The following is a 14,317-nucleotide window of genomic DNA, read 5'->3' on the forward strand; positions in this document are numbered from 1 at the left end:
AATGAGTATCGCATTAGTAGGTATGTGTCCTTAAAAATGTAAGGGACATTCAGTTATAAACAAACGTGACAGAGACAAAGTAATAATCCTATTTTAACGTGTCCTGCATTTTAACTTACTGAACAGATAAATCGAAATGTTCTGATTCAGAGCCCCTGCAGTTCGTGCAAATTAGAACCACAACAATGCTCCCGTGTCCTGAGCACCACACTGAGCATACGTTCAGCTGGGCTCTGACTTTGTTCAGCACGACTTCTTGTTGCAGTTGAGATCAGAGCTGGAGATGATCTCCATATTCTACCACACTAACTAGTCCTAAACGTAGAACACAGTACACACTTTCTTTAAAACAATTTAAAATATTACACAAAGGCTGTAAAGCACACTCTGAATCGATCCGAATATTTGATTTCCGCGATCCGTTTAGGCAACAACAGGCAACGTGGCGCTTCTCCAGCAAAGCATTTCTCAGTTTTGTGAACTACTGGTGCTTTTAACAAACTGGCTTATGTAGCTCGTCAGGATGACTGAGTGGTCTAAGGCGCAAGACTCAAGGACTCCTGTCTTTTCATTGCTTGGGTATTCTGGTCTAAATAGAGGCGTGGGTTCAAATCCCACTCCTGGCAGCCGCTCTCTTTTTTCCCGTCTTGTGCTCGCTGACAACGACAGGAAGAGGAAAACCGAGAAACCGGTTTGCGGGCACATGATGGACAGGGAAATGCTTCGTGAACACTTACACGTTATTAGCAGAAAGTCAAATAGGCTGCCTTTAGAACTGTTTCGGGTGCCTGTAATGGAGTAAAGATTTACGGCCGAGGTATGCATTGAAAGGTGAAAGACCGAAATATAAATCCAGAAGAAGATTTATTAAAACATATTGTTTTCCTTGCGGTTTCCCCTGTATTTAATTAAATTTGGCATTGTGAAATCAACCTGTAGCCCTACGGAATAAAGAGTGACAGCGGCAGGAACAGAGAGGATTATATAAAAGGATTATATCAGTCTCACAGTCTTATAAATTTACAATTAGATGAATTATTGTAACAGTTATACCGTTAATTTAAATAATCAGACTACCTATGGAACTGAGAGCAGGCTGGAAATAAAACCAGGAAACACATTTTAACCTCCAGGATCAGGTTCCTGATCCTCCTGGCTTCTATACTCTGATGATTTGTTTAAAACATTTAAAAGCACTTATTACAGGGACTTGTGCTCGTTCTCTACTGCTCACCACGGGTACGCCTTGCAACACATTAATCTGCGAAGTAAACTATTTTTTTTTCCTGTTTAATGAATTTCATTCCTTGGTTTGTCGCTCTCCTTTTACAACTGTTATGATTCGCTTCTCTTCACAGTCTGGTGTGTTTTCTTTTTTTTTTTGGAGATGTTATATCTGTAAGAAAAGCCCCCCGGGCTCCGGACAGGAGTCTCCTCCAGCGGAGACGCGCTCTGCTCTGTCAGAAAGAGCGCTGTGACGTCACAGACACCAGCCTGAGCGCCTGGATCAGAGAGCGAGGGCACGCACGGAGGAGAGTTATTGATCACTTATCTATCGAAAACCAATTAATTCAACTGAAGAACCGTAGAATAAACGATTAACTTCACCGATTGGTGAGTACTGATTCTTTTTCCGTTTTTGACCCTGTTTTAAATATCTAGAAAACAGTCAATAAAGACTGTATCCATCAATTACCATAGTGCGTTTAGTGTAGAAACAATTTTTTTAGGTAACTGTATCCTAGAGCTAAAAAAATATATTCCAAGTTGATAAATGTATGTAACAGTTTACATGTATTTTTTCCCGTGTTTATAAATCATAAGTATGGTAACCACGGCGACAGGCGCCACGTCACTGTGCGCATCTATGTGTCTTGCGTTCGTCACACAGAGTATCAACAAATACTAATACTAGTGTATTCATATTAATATTAATGAGAGTACAACTGGTAGTTTTAATGCTAGTGTTCATGTGAGTATTAATGATGATAGCGCTATTGATAGTTTTAGTTCTAATGTTCATATTCATGTTAATATCAATTATAATTATACTGTTAATGTTATTAACAGTAGTAGTAGTGTTAGTTTTAATAATAGCATTACTGTTATTATAAGTAGTTTGTGTCAGTGTTAGTGATAATGATAGTGTATGTCTTAGTGATAGGGTTACTGTTGTAATATGAGTGGTATTTGTGTTAATGTTAGTTATCGTGTATTTGTAGATACTGGACGGTATAGCTCTCGGTATAGCCCTCGGTATAGGTATAGGGATAGCCCTCCTGCACATCAAACAGTCCGAGTGACTGTTAGTGTCAGTTAGTGTTGTCTGACCATTGACAAAGTACAACTATTTTTTAGGGCGCAAGTTAAGTAAGCGAAAGTGTTCAAAAATCCTTTTGCCCAGTTCTGAGGGCCTGTCCCCATCCTATTCCATAATGTAATTATATATAATATAATACCTTACAACAGTGACCATTTCCTTACTAACTGCATGCGTTAAAGTTGTACATCAGCACATAGCAGGGGGCTCATTGCCACAATGTATTATCAATGTTAAATTACAACCGTAATATTGACAACATTAATAAACGCATATATTATTTAAATTGAAAACATATCTAACACAGCATCTTTTCCAGTTATATACCTAAATGCATTGCTGATATTCGAATTAGCTTCTAATATTATTTCTAATATAATGTTATTTCCAAATAAACCAACTTTGGAGAGTAGGTGGCAGTGATGTCAGAGAGAGTGTGTTCACCGTGTTGTTAAGGTATTGCTTACTGATTTTTAAAATTTATTTACATTACAAGTTTAAATATCCACAAAATTTAGCTAATAGATACCTATGTGTTAGCCACTTAATTTGCAAGGTGTAAAACTGCAAAATTGTTTTTTTAAAATATAAGGATTACAGTAGTACATTAAATCCTAAATATTTAAGTAAATAAATGTGAGTGAAAACTCTCTTGAGAAATGTCTAAGCTCAGTGATAATTTGGTTTTCAGACAAGACAAATGAACTGATGATGGAATTCAACTTCGCTGGCACAAACCGGAAAGATCAACAACAAAAGACGTGCCTGGGAGACACAAATCTTTTTAGAGCAATTAAAGGTACTCTTATTCTATGTTGTACTTTCAAACTTTGGGTACTCTTTAATTAGGACAGACTTTATTGCTCAATTACTATGATGCAAGCTAAACTTAATACATTGATTAAGCTTTGAGCTTAGTAAACCTTAATGGTTCTTTTTTTAAATTATATTCAAGAAGAGATTAATCATCATTTATCTGAGTACTAATATTGTAACATTTTTCCTAGCTGTGGTGCTGAAACCCCACCCAACAGCAACAGAAAAAGAAATAAAGGAGCACACAATGCGTTATTTGAAGAATGCGTATGCAAGGCAGTGGGCCTGGAAGTCTGGACACTGAAAACGATAAGTTGCTGGTCCTAACTGTTAGGACAATTGGACAGGGCTTTGCAAATGGTGAACAGTAAAAATGGTCTTAACTTCACATTGTAATAATATTTTCTTGGAGATATAGAAGTTGTAAATTTTGAAACTTATATTTGAATTTAAATGTGTTTTTGAGTTAAATATTAGCATGTTCATGTAATTAGTTTGTGTTTGTCTTTACTTTATATATATTGCCATGTTACTAGAATTTGTAACTGAAGTTTACTAGTTGTGTTTTTTTATGATGATTAGCCATATGTTGAACACAATATTGTATATAATGTATAATTTGAACTACATATTTCTCAGGTGTGAATAATTGTAAATTTTCAGAATAAATTTCTAAACCAAATCATTGGCTTGATTTACTAGTTTCTACACCTGTAAAACCTATCTTTGATGCACAATAGACCTTTAACCATATATGTATAATAGTCCTCTAAATTTATCCGTATAATAGAACTCCAACCATATATGTATAATAGTCCTCTTAAGTTATCCGTATAATAGAACTCCAACCATATATGTATATTGAACACATAATCATAGACGTATAATTGACGTATAACGATAGACATATATTAGAATTTCATTCTAGATCGATTACGGACCACATTTATACGTCTAAGGTATGCATTTAATAGACGTATATTATCTTATTATAGACATGTATTATATTATCTTTTGCCCACTGGGTGGTTTTCTGTCTTGACAGTGAAACAGTGTTTTGTGTTATTTGCTAAATAGAGAGAGGATTCTGTGTTAATTGGCTCCTCCTGGGAGAGGTCAAGATGAGAAGTTCACGAGGCTGGTGGTAAATATCCTGTCCAGGAATATCGTGGCTGTAGGTGGTCAGATCTATAGATGTAGTAAACACATTAGTGGAGACGGTGTGTCTGCTCTCTGTGTGAGAGCTGGACAGGAAGAATAATCTGTGGTCTGGGAAGAAGAGACCCTCTTCAGAAGAGCGGCACTCCTCCCAGGAGAGAATGAAAAAAAATCTTTTTCATGGACGCTGATTTTTGTCTTTGGGGAAATTAAAAGCACTTGTAGCGAGTGACATTGTGGTGCAACAGTAGCGTGTCTGACTCCAGATCAGGAGGTTGTGTAAATCATGTCGTGGTCATCTAATATGTTTTTAGGTTCTGCTGTTGTCGAACCCGAAAATCTTCTCATGCAGTTGACTTTTATCTGTACACCACGTAGATAATCTAAACGAAATAACACAGCAGTACAGGACACGCAGGGAGGAGATCACGCAGCGAATAATCTTGAACACGATATTATATAGGTTTCACGAGCAAAAGACTCGCTTTGCTACAAATATAAACAACACCATAACTTCTTGACTTCCAATCTCTTTCCTGGTTCAGGCCATGTAAAATGACATAATCAGTGGAGTCATGCCAAGGTTGTGAGTTTAAGCTTCACCTGGAGCAGCTCGGTTTTCTGTCTTGACAGGTGAAGTTGTTTCTGCTACCTACCCTCCCTCTGAACAATGTGCGGAGGTGTTTGAGGTACAAACAGTGATAGTTCAGGCCCTTGGGACAATCCCTATTCAACTGTGCATGTTTTTTTTGTTCTCAGAGTTTGCAGAGATGGAAGACATTCGCACCTGGCTTAGCCAGTATTCCATAGTCCTTCGTGGAACTCAGCTCAGAGATGCTGATGGAATAAGAACAGGAGCAAGGAAGATTCGCTTGCTACCAGACAGTGTAAATAGAGGCTTAAGACATCTGCCCTCTACGATCCGAATAGGTGCCTGCAATGGGTATGTTTTTGTGTGGGGCAATTGAAGGTATGTCGGTGCTGTGGGACACCTGGCATCATCTTGCACAAGTAAATTTTGCAACACCTGCAGCAATCAGGGACATTTTCCCTCTGGTTCTTTATTGTCTCTCATGTGATTACCATTATGAACCTTTCTTGTACCACAGGTGCCTCACTCCCAACTCTTTGTGACAGCAGTCGGATGTGAACAGGAATCTGTTCTGGGGCCAGTTGGGGGACTGGTTACAGGCCCTTTCACCTCACCCTGACCACTGCTTAATTTGGGCTGTGGTGAAGAGTGGAAAGGACACCCTGTGGGGCGTGAGGAACATGGGGGTGTTTATAGACATCGAGGTTCCAGTGAAGGGAGCAGGTAGCCTGGCCCTGTTCATTATTAGAGACAGCTATAACCTAATGAGATGGTTTCATGTATATTGTTTTGGGTATATTTATTAAAGTTTCCTATTTTGTGAATATTTGTATTTGTTTGTGAAATTAAAATAAAGTTCTTAAAAAAAATAAAATAAATGGAAGGTTTTCTGAAGTCAGAAAGCCAATTTATTTGGTGGAAAAACAGATTGGTGAAGCTCCTCCTCTTCCTTACCTTACAAGGAGAATTACAAGGTCATCTCCAGAGCTACAATCTAACAGTTGCAGTCACAATCCAGTGTATTTGTTTACATTTTTTGTTTCTGGAGTAGCTGTTATATTAATTATGCTAATATGTAACCTAACTCCAGCATGAATAACTAGAAGAGGAGATCAGCTCCATTCCAGACCATGGGAGACTTGTGATTGGCTGGGCCAGATCTCTCATTTGCATATTGGATTTGGAAATATAACACTAAACCCTCTTCTTGCATGGATTTAATTTACACCCAAGAGTCACCTTCTATGTATTGCCACTTCAGTTTTTTATGAGTAGTTGGGATTACCAGTTGACAGGTTTTATTTGTTGAATTTTAAATCATCTTGTATTATCACCCTGACTGGCCTGTACTCAAAGTTTGGTAAGGTACATGTGTTTTCATTTCCTTTACCATGTGGAATTTTTGCTCTTTTAGTATTTGTCTAGAAGGCTTTCTGAAGTCAGGAAGCCCATTTTTGGTGAAACAAGATATTGCACTTGGATATCATGATAAAGCTGTGTGCTTCCATACAATCTAGCAGTTATGATTCCTGGTATTTGACTGTGATTCCCTGGGTTCAACCTTAGGTGTGGGAACGTGTCTTTTCCGCCTTTTTGTTTTCAATTGATCAGCACAGTATAGAAAATAGACCCATAAAGCAACGTCAGCAATGAAAAATGTGAGAAAAGTGATCACTTGTTTTAGCTTGCTTTCAAAAAGAAACCCTTTGATGTGTTAAGAGAATGTGATAACCACTACACTGCGCAAGGTGGGAATGAGTGACTTGCAGAGAGTGTTGAACTTTGAGAAAATAACTTTTCTAAGGAATATATTTCCACTTTCTGAAGAGGAGATTTTCTCCATTTCTGTAGTCTGACTTCCTCTATGCTAGAGAGCTGTAGAATGTGGAGTCACCTATCCAGTTCTGGGAACAGTGTAGGTAACAGGTTTGTTACTGCCTGATGAGCACAGTAAATTAATACAGCAGAATAAAGACACTCTGAGTATTTGAAGAGAATTAACAATCTTTTACGTCTCGCCACGTTCAATGCTGCTGTCATTTCTGTAATATTGTGATTGTCATGTTCATCACACATGCGCAAGATCCCCTGTTTGAAATTGGGCAGAAACAGGTGTCTTTTTATCATCTCACATTTTGCAATTCTGCCAGTGTTTTATGGATCTTGTTTTGTCTTATTGCAAGAACTCGCATTTCCTGTGTCATTCATGATCACGTCAAACAGCCAGCAGATCATGTCACCTTTCAGATAGTCATTCTTCTGCTTCCTAAATTTCCTAGAGACAGGTCATTTCAGCAGAACTGACAAAATTTGCAAAGCAACCTGATAAGACCAGGTCCTAGAAGTCACCACTCAGCCAGTCACTGCTGCCAAAATGCAAGCCCTTCCTCCAGCCTGAAGAAGTTGATCCTACATTACTCATGAGGAAGATGTATCTACCAGACCTCAGAGAGCTGAGCCGGATCACTTCCCTTCTGAATGACGTTGCAGTAACACTCTACCACTCCTCTTCGTGCATTCATGCTGGAACTTTAGGAGGCTACTGCAGACAGCAGAGGTTGGATCACTAATTCCTAATCGCTAATCACTAATAAAACTAATTCCCATGTAGCCAAGGAGTTGCTGAAAAACAACTTCACTTTGATGTTTTGTGTTGTTATAACTAATTCATCTCCTTTAAAAAAAATAGATTTCTGTAGAAGAAAGGTGTCTCACACTACAGTTTAAATTGTAAACAGGTCATAGAAAAAGCTCCTTAGCTCCCTGTCAAGAATCAAACCCCACTCTCCTGTATGACAGGCAGGGATTCTCGCCATGGTTAAATTACAACCGTAATAATATTGACAACATGAATAAATGCATATATAATTGCAATTGAAAACATATCTAACACAGCATCTTTTCCGGTTATATACCACAATGCATTGCTGATATTTGTTGTTTGCCATTTAGGTTAAATACTGTCATGTTTTTCTCAGCAATCCTCTTTTGACATGTAAGTATAAATAATGATAATACTATTTGAATACATACAGGTCTTGATATTATTTTGATTAAAAATAGTACGTTAATAAGCAATAAATGACATATAAAATAGTGTGAAGGTGAAGATCACACAAAATCAACTAAAAATGTGGGAATTTTACATTTTTAAGATTATAAATTGCATGTAGCACATTAGCAACACTACAGTAATGCTAATATAACAATAGTGTAAAAATATCCTGACCTAATTCCTTACAAATGCTGATACAAAATGTGAATGATTTCAGAGTTTCGGGTATTGGGTCTCCTGATAGAGATCAGAGATGAACTGAGGCATGTGGGAAAGTGTACAGAACAGGTAGACTCCCAATTCCACATCAAGAGGCTGTGCACAATGGAAGAGTCCTGTACACACAAGTGAGTCCTTGACAACATGGACAATCAAAACCTACTGGTATGATATTATATTCTCTCTGTGGTGTAAAAAATATTCACTACTAGTATTCTAGGTTACAGATAGGTCATTATATGACAGCCTACATCTGATTAATAGGATCCATCTCTGGCATACTTTCTTATTTTGGGTTTATAATGTATAATCTTGCTTATCTTTTAATGCCAAAATAAAGTGTTTTACAAAAAGCTTCATGTTCTAAAAAGTTACTACAACTTTTGAACTTTGAAATATGGTCACTTTGTATTCTAGGACTGAGCAAATACTGCAGAAAAGTGCAGTTAATATGTGAAAATGTGTAATTAGTATGTCTGATTAGTTGATTAGTGAAGATCTAGTAGTAAAAATAGCTTCTAATATTATTTCTAATATAATATTATTACCAGATAAACCAACTTTGGAGAGTAGGCAGCAGTGATGTCAGAGAGAGTGTGTTCACAGTGTTGTCAAGGTATTGCTTATCGATTTTTTAAATGTTTTTACATTACATTTTTACTTTGATCAAGTTAAAATATCCACAAAATTTAGCTAATAGATACCTTGTTAACCACTGAATTTAGTACATTTGATCCTAAATATTTGAGTGAATAAACATTGAGTGAAAACTCACTTGAGAAATGTCTAAGCTCAGTGATAATTTGGTTTTCAGACTTAAGACAAATTAACTGATGATGGAATTCAACTTCGCTGGCACAAACCCTAAAGATCAACAACAAAAGAGCGGCCTGGGAGACACAAACCTTCATAGAGCAATTAAAGGTACTCTTATTCTATGTTGTACTTTCAAACTTTGGAAACTGTTTAATTAGGACAGACTTTATTGCTCAATTAGTATGATGCAAGCTAAATTTACATTAAATAAGCTTTGTGCTAAGTAAACCTTAATGGCTCTTTTTTGAGATTATATTCAAGAAGAAATTAATCATCCGTTATTTGAGTACTAATATTATAGAATTTTCTCCTAGCTGTGGTGCTGAAGTCCCACCCAACAGGAAGTCTGGTTCTAACTGTTAGGACAATTAGACGGTGTTGCAAATGGTGGACAGCAAGAATCGACTTAACTTCACATTGTAATAATATTTTCTTGGAAATATAGAAGTTGTAAATTTTAAAACTTATATTTGAATTGAAATGTGGTTTTGAGTTAAATATTAGCATGTTCTTGTAATTAGTTTGTGTTTGTAAATATATTGCCATGTTACTAGAATTTGTAGCTGAAGTTTACTAGTTGTTTTTTTATGATTTTTGATGATTAGCCACATGTTGACTACAATATTGTATATAATGTATAATTTGAACTCGATATTTTTCAGGAGTGAATGATTGTATATTTTCAGAATAAATTTCTAAACCAAATCATTGGCTTGATTTACTAGTTTCTATGCCTATAAAACATAGCTTTGATGTATAATAGACCTTTAACCATATATGTATTATAGTCCTCTAAAGTAATCCGTATAATAGAACTCCAACCATATATGTATAATAGTCCTCTAAATGTATCCGTATAATAGAACTCCAACATTTATGAAAAATGGACATATAATCATAGATGTATAATTGACATATAACAATATAAGTATATTAGAATTTCATTCTAGACTAATTATGGACCACATTTATACATCTAAGGTATGTGTTTAAGAGACATATATTCTACATCTTTTGCCCACTGGGATTGACCTTATTGATACTTGGAGAGAATACAAATGTTTTGCGTGTATCGAATTAAAGCACGTAACAACTGAGAGAATCTGAGTCGACATCACTGGGCAATTTCCGATAATGACCAACATCATCAACTTCAAGGAAAATAAGATTCACACATGTAGTTTTATCTTGGAATGGAGGGCGGGAGAATTCATGTATAATCCCGTTACATCTTGAGCTAAACTATTTTAAAAATATGACGCAGATTTGTTCAAGACACTTTAATCGCCTTAACGAGAGTTTTCATGAAGACGTACGTCGGCTAGCTCTCCCCTGTTAATTGACGGGACTTTTGAAGAAACTGTTCTCATACAACCAACATACAAATTACACATCTTAATAAACATGAACGGAAATCCGTGTTGTGAATAACATAAAACTGTCACTGCACATGATTGAGTCCTTGAGTCTGGCACCTAAGACCACTTAGCCATCCTGACAAGCAGTGGAGGCTGGTGTTTTGAATGCGCCCATTTCTTTGTCGAAGAATTATTAACTACTACTGATAGTTCTTTTCTTCTTATTACAGACATTTCTACATTGCAAGACAATTGACGATATAGATAAAGTAAAGTCTTGGTAAATGAAACAGGCACAGACAGGGTTCAAACCTGTGATCTTCAGTTTACAAGACCGACACCTTACCGATTTATAATGACATTCACAATAGATTTAAGGAAAGCACAACAACCTAAAAGGGGACGTGAACCCTGGACCTTCAGATTAAAAGTCTGATAATCTTTTTTTCAACTTGGCCACCACGCCTCCTGTTCTATCTTCTTTCCTATCAAGGCTAACATGTTTTTAAAATTAAAAAAATAAATCTTTGTGCACAAATTGTAATGGTAGGAGGAATAAAACAAATATGATTATGATATAATTGTTCAAGTTAATTCTATTGAAACTGATTAAATCACATGGAAGCAACAACAACAAAACCGTGATTCTTAACAAGGAGATACCGGGCAGTAGTGGGATTCCAACTCATGCACCCGAAGAGACGAGCTTTAATCCAGCTCCTTAGAGCGCTCGGCTGGGTTACCCTTGATAACATCTTAACGGCGCTTGTAGTCTGATTTTGTGGTGTTATGATGCATGGAAGCAACTACACCTCCTTTTTCTGAGATGCGTCCTCTCACTTGGTGAAATATTCAATTCTTTGGCCCTCTGAATATAGTTCTTCTATTCAGCAGGTTTCAGACTCTGCTTGTAGCGCCCATGTAGAGATTTTATTTTTACAGGAAGACGCATTCCAAAACGTATCTCTGTAGTTTTAGAAAAGCTTTGAACGGTGGATTTATACAACACACAAACAGTATTCTAATTGTTGACTGCAGATCTGTGCAGCAATCGTACTCGATTTGACTGAGATTATGAAATACTTTAGCAAACATATTCAGGTTTCCTTGAACCTTTAATAGAAAAACTACATCGTTTCCAAACTCCAATGTCACTGTAAACTCGGACGTGATGTTCCGCAGATGTGCAGTGTGCCTTTCCTCTTGTTGTATTAAAGAGTACTCACTGTGTGAGCTCCTCACTGCGTGTCCTGTACTCTACTGTGATTTCATTTAGATTATCTACGTGGAGTGCGGTGACAAGATCGTCTTGAACATTTTCGGTTTGTGAAAGGAAACACTAAAGAAAATACAAGTGATGAACATTTAAAATAACCACAGTACAGCTAGAGGAGTGAAAGATAAAAGACAATTTCTAAGGACATTCACAATAGATTTAAGAAAAGCACAGCCACCCAAACAGGGACTTGAACCCTGGACCCTCCAATTAAAAGTCCGATGCTCTACCAACTGAGCTGTCTGGGGTCTAGAAATGGTAGACACTCTCAGGATCCTCGCAAGTCACATGTCTCTTCTTGTGCCGAAGCACAGTCATACCTGACCCATCTGGAATGACCACAGACAGACTTTATCCAAAAGCGACGGCACCACCCCCAGTAGAATGAGAGAAAAAATACAGAATGACATGGAGAGTCAAGGGTCTCCCACAATCCATCTTTCCTCACATTACTGATTTTTTCACTAACATTTTGACCTTTTCACAATCAGATTTTTTCACATTTAATAAGATCTTTTAATCAACAACATTTAAGAAAGAAAACAAATGGAACATTTTTTGGAACAATAATAAAAGCTTTCAATGCCTTGGTTGTATATGTGTGCACACCCTTTCTAAAGGGGCTTGTAACTGTTGAAATTTAACCAGTCACATTCCAAATCGTGAACAAAGGTTATTTGCCTTCCCCAGACATCAGTTGTATTGATTCTGATAAGTCCTATTTAACATCAGATGATTTCATATAATGAACCAGATCTCAGAGAACAAACGTTCAAACTGCACAGCGGAACCTGAAGAGAAATCCGTCTGCTGATTGACACGGAATAATGTTGTTACAAATTATCCTCCGAGCTGTTTTAAGTGTCCGGCCATCTCTATCCTTCCATCTTTGCAGTGAGCACAATTATTTCAGTTTCTTCTCTTGTATTTCCCCTGTGTTTGTGCAGTGTCAGCCTGTGTAGAAAGAAAACTCGCACAGTTCCAGTGGTGCGATTGGTCTCAACAGCAGTACGCAGTGAAGTCATGTTGAGGTTTTGAGTTACCTGGAGCAGTCTCGCCTGTGTTTTCAGCTACAGAAGCTCGCTGTTTAATTTATGTTGGTTCTTCTGTTACGTTTTCGGCTCGATGGAGCTGTATTAATTCAGGCACACCTGCTTCCACAACAAGTTATTTATGCTCACATACCAACATACTGCAGGCACCTCTGATACTGTCACTGCTTGTGGACCACATGTTCTTGCTGTCAGCCTACTAAACCACGTTCATCCACATCTAGAAAGATTACTTATCTAGTACAAGAGCGAAAAATGAAACGAAAGCACAACCACAAAAAAAGCATATTTGTCAAACCCTGAAGTCAACGAAGATGGGATATGAACCCAAGCGTGCAGAGCACAATGGATTAACAGTCCATCACCTGTGCTGCACTGGACACCCTGTAGATCATCAAAAGCATATTGAGCTCCTTGGTAATGAAATTGCCAGATAAAAGCCATTTCACATCCTTTCTCAACTTGCTCAGCGAGCAGGCTCACTGCACACCGAACAAGATGTGACAGAGCAGTGTGTCCAAGTGGCTGAAAGGTTAAAGTGCTAGGAGATCCTGCGTTCAAATCCCAGCAGTGCCTTTATTCCTGTCTTCTCGCACTGTTTATCGTTATAGACAACATGCTTCTGCATTAAGTTTAATGGAGGTGTTCATTTCGTTTTTGAAACAACTTGTTTTTCAAGAAATCCACACATTGCAAAAGATAAAATGCTCATCTTTCTTATCAGTGCAGAAGAATTACTGCCAACTGGCAAGAAAATGACAAAGATTTTCTTTTAGCTTTAGCCAAAAATCTGTGAATGATATGTGTCAGTTTCTATGACACACTCAGTCAGGGTATCCTTCAGTTAAACAAAACGTTGGTAGATCAAACGCACCCAGAGACACACTTCGAATTAATCCACCTTCTCTAAATGTGATGAGTTTCTTTGCACATCCTCAGCCAACCTGATGTTTGCAGAGATTTTAAACTTTTGACACGAGTCAAACTAGAAGTAAATAGTTTAGTACCTCAACTATTTAGTCAATATCACCGGGAATGTGAATATAAACGTAAACGTAAATGCTATTCAATAGAGTACATCACAATTACGTTGTACTTCTTAGAATATTTTAGCTGGGGATCTTCAAATAATGAGTGAAGAAAACAGCACTGCTAAACATCAATATCTCTGCTGTCTCCTGAGAAACACAAGTATAGAGACAAAATAGAATAAATAATACTACAAATCTATTCAGTTAACACCCAGATGTGACAGAATACATTTAAGACTTACACCCCCTTTAAATATGTATTTCATTAATATCAGTTCTCTTCCCTCCCCAGGATACCTGCAAATTCACTATTGTCGAAGAAAAGTGAATTAGGAGATTAAGGTTAAGAGATTGTCAAACAGAGATCTTTAATTCAATCAGCTGAAGGGGAGCACATCACAGAGAAAGGTTTTCCCCTAGCACTCAAAACATGCTTCCTGGACTGAAGTTACACTTTCCTTTATTTACATTAAAAGTAGGCAAGACTTAAGCATATCAAAGGAACATACAGGGAAAAGGGGCAGTGTCAGAAGTCAAACAAACACGACAGGGAGATGCCATTTGGCATCCTGCAATCTGTTTCATTTCTCTCTGGTTGAATGGGTGTGAGGAATCACAGGCTTT

General features: G+C 37.3%; 1 non-coding gene across 1 annotated transcript; it reads left to right on the forward strand.

Moving 5' to 3' along the window:
• Positions 1–6,280: 6,280 nt before the first annotated feature.
• Positions 6,281–6,338, forward strand: LOC148825664 (U7 small nuclear RNA). Its single transcript, XR_016093274.1, has one exon. It is a non-coding gene; the product is annotated as a U7 small nuclear RNA (small nuclear RNA).
• Positions 6,339–14,317: the final 7,979 nt, after the last annotated feature.

This window comes from Atractosteus spatula, chromosome 10 (genome assembly GCF_055471065.1).
Source record: "Atractosteus spatula isolate fAtrSpa1 chromosome 10, fAtrSpa1.hap1, whole genome shotgun sequence".
Lineage (NCBI taxonomy): Eukaryota > Metazoa > Chordata > Actinopteri > Semionotiformes > Lepisosteidae > Atractosteus > Atractosteus spatula.